This window comes from Lucilia cuprina, chromosome 6, assembly GCF_022045245.1.
Source record: "Lucilia cuprina isolate Lc7/37 chromosome 6, ASM2204524v1, whole genome shotgun sequence".
Lineage (NCBI taxonomy): Eukaryota > Metazoa > Arthropoda > Insecta > Diptera > Calliphoridae > Lucilia > Lucilia cuprina.
This window is the reverse complement of record NC_060954.1, coordinates 56,887,506-56,890,796: the sequence shown is the minus strand read 5'-3', so window position 1 is coordinate 56,890,796 and position 3,291 is coordinate 56,887,506.

Sequence of the window (3,291 nt, the reverse complement as noted above, 5' to 3'; positions counted from 1 at the left end):
TGTTCTAGTTCTGTTCTAGTTCTGTTCTAGTTCTGTTCTAGTTCTGTTGTAGTTCTGTTCTAGTTCTGTTCTAGTTCTGTTCTAGTTCTGTTCTAGTTCTGTTCTAATCTGCTCTAATTCAGTTCTTGTTTAACTTTAATTCTATTCTAGTTTCTCAGCTCACATGTGACAAATTTTAAATTTAAATAATGTCCAATACTTTCAAACAGATCTGTATATAATTTCATATTTTTTTGTTATTTACGATCTGATTATTTCAAATATTTTTCATAAATCAAAATAAACAAAAACTTATCCCTTTCTAAGACCATAATCGACAAATATTGGAAACAAAAACTAAAAATATATATTACAAGGATAAAGAAACTAGAGAATAAAGGAAAACGATTATAAAATCGTTTCCCTTTTTTGTAACCAATAAAATTAATGATCACTAAAAATGTCAATTTAAAGCCAACATAAAAAGGCACAAGCCGCAGCGACCAGAGAAAGGACACAATGCCACCAATCAAAACAAACACAGTTGGCCAGATAGAAAGTAACACAAAAAGATACTATTTATTATAAGTTCTTGCCTAAAAACGGCAACTTCAAAGTATTACAATATTTTGTCAACTCACAAATTGCCTTTTTGCCACTCAATAGACTAGAAACATAATAAGATCACCCAAACATTGATTGTTAGCAGAGAAAGAGAACGATAAACAAAAGATTAAAAAAGGATATAAGAAAAGAGAAAGAGAAAAGAAGAATAAAAAATTATAGTCATTGATCTTTAAGACTATTTAAAGAAATTTTTATTACACTCACACACACTCTATCTACATGTGTATGGGTATGCAGGATATTTATGACATTTTATTTGTTTAGACGAGTTTTTGGTTTTGTTTTTGTCAGTTACACAATGTTTTGTCATAAATTTCATTTAAATCCTTATTTATGAGAGAATGTCATCTAGATATTTGGATTGTGTGTGTTTGTGTTTTATGCTCACCATAAGCTGAGATTAAGTAGGCCAGTTTTACAAACAAATATACCGACGCCTGTTTCTCTATCTACATATAAGTTACTTACATACATATGTATATGCCATTCTCTCTTTTTTTGTTCTGTTCTATGTCGGCTTTTTGACTAAATACTTAGCGTGAGAACATTTTGAAATTCTTTGAATTTAGTTTTAATTTTGATTTGAATGTTCAAGGTTTCACAAAAATATTGAGAATTTAATTCGTGACTTTTGTGCGGAAAAAGTACTTAAGAGACCACCCGCATTTGGAAATAAATGTTGTAAAAAAACATTTTATATGGAGTAGATTGTTTTGTTATAAAGATGAAAAAAGGATTTAACATTTCAAATTGAATTTGCTGAGTTTTTACAATTCTTTAAATTGAGGGTTTTCGAATAAAAAGTATTTATGGTTTTATTCGTTTATTGTGCGGATTTTGTGTGTTGTTTGTTAATTTAAAATAATTATTCCATGATAAAATCCATGATGATGATGAGAATGTGGTTATGATAGAGATAATAAAATGTTAAAAGGTTTTAAATCCTTTCACGAACTACTTAAGGCACAATATTTGCTTTGAGAATTATTTAACACGCTTTTCGACATGTCTGTTGAATTCAGTTCTAGTTCAATTCTTGTTCAACTCTAGTTCAGTTCTAGTTCAGTTCTAGTTCATTTCTAGTTCAGTTCTAGTTCAGTTCTAGTTCAGTTCTAGTTCAGTTCTAGTTCAGTTCTAGTTCAGTTCTAGTTCAGTTCTAGTTCAGTTCTAGTTCAGTTCTAGTTCAGTTCTAGTTCAGTTCTAGTTCAGTTCTAGTTCAGTTCTAGTTCAGTTCTAGTTCAGTTCTAGTTCAGTTCTAGTTCAGTTCTAGTTCAGTTCTAGTTCTGTTCTAGTTCATCCATCTTACTATTAAAACAATAAAAAACTCCCTTTTTGTTGCACTCTTATATCCAATAAATGACAAAAAAGAATTCCTTAACATTGTTGCGGAACCAAAAATTGGAAAAAAAATCCACAAAAAAGGCTAAAACATGAGTCGTAAATCATTTTCATACAAACTACTACAATTTTTTTCTTTAATAATTTTTTAGCCCAGAAAAATAACAATTGCATGTCAAAGAAATAAAACAAAGACACCAATATTTTTTCTTTATTTCGAATATTTTGTTTTTGGTTATAATAAAAAGTGAAAAACAATGCCATACAACCTTTTTAACAAGACAAAAAGTTATAATATTATGAACAAATAAAAATAGTATTTATTTTACAGATCCAAAGAAGTAAATAACATCGAAAAAATCTATTAAATTAACACAAACATAAACATTTATTATAACAAAATTTTCTTGTGCCAATATAATGCTATTTATGTCGATTAATGCCATTTGTATCAACAAAAATAAATACACACATGCAAGTACGAAGTCGAACTTAATAGTGAAAAATAATAATATTATGTACCCTACCTTGGTGCAAATAAATAAGGAGCATGTGTCTATCAATTAGTAACCATAAAAGTGAAAAAGCAGCATAACAACGATTAAATCAGTAAACAGGCATAATTAATCTGAAAAGATCAGTTTAACACTCTTTTTTATTCAAAAATCGTAGCTCTATTCAACTTCGTGTAGCACCTTAACTAAACCAATCGAAATCTTTATTTATTATTGTTTTTAACCATGTTTGAAACCAATTTAGCCTATGTTCGATTAATCTTTTTTGATTTATAAGCAACTGCGACGACAAACGAGCCCCACAACGTCATCTACAGTAGAAACTCTAACAATAATATTAAAGTAAAAAAAAAAGTTTATTTAAACTCACATAAGTACATAGAAAAGCACTCATACAAAATTATATCTAATACACATAGAATTGTTAACACATACTCATAAATAAGTAAATAAATAAAATACGAACAAAAATAGAAAATGTTTAACTAATAATGGTATTTAATTGGCAACATTTATGCTTACATGTAACAAAACAATAACAACAATACAGAATAATAAATGACATACATTAAAATGTACGTATGAATGTGTATCTGAGTTGGTGAATACACTACATACATATTTAACTATATATACAACACGTTTACATAAGGATGGCGCCGTTTGAGCAGGAGTGAACTAAATTTTCTTGAACTAGAACTGAACTAGAACTGAACTAGAACTAAACTAGAACTGAACTAGAACTGAACTAGAACTAAGCTAGAACTGAACTAGAACTGAACTAGAACTGAACTAGAACTGAACTAGAACTGAACTAGAACTGAACTAGAAC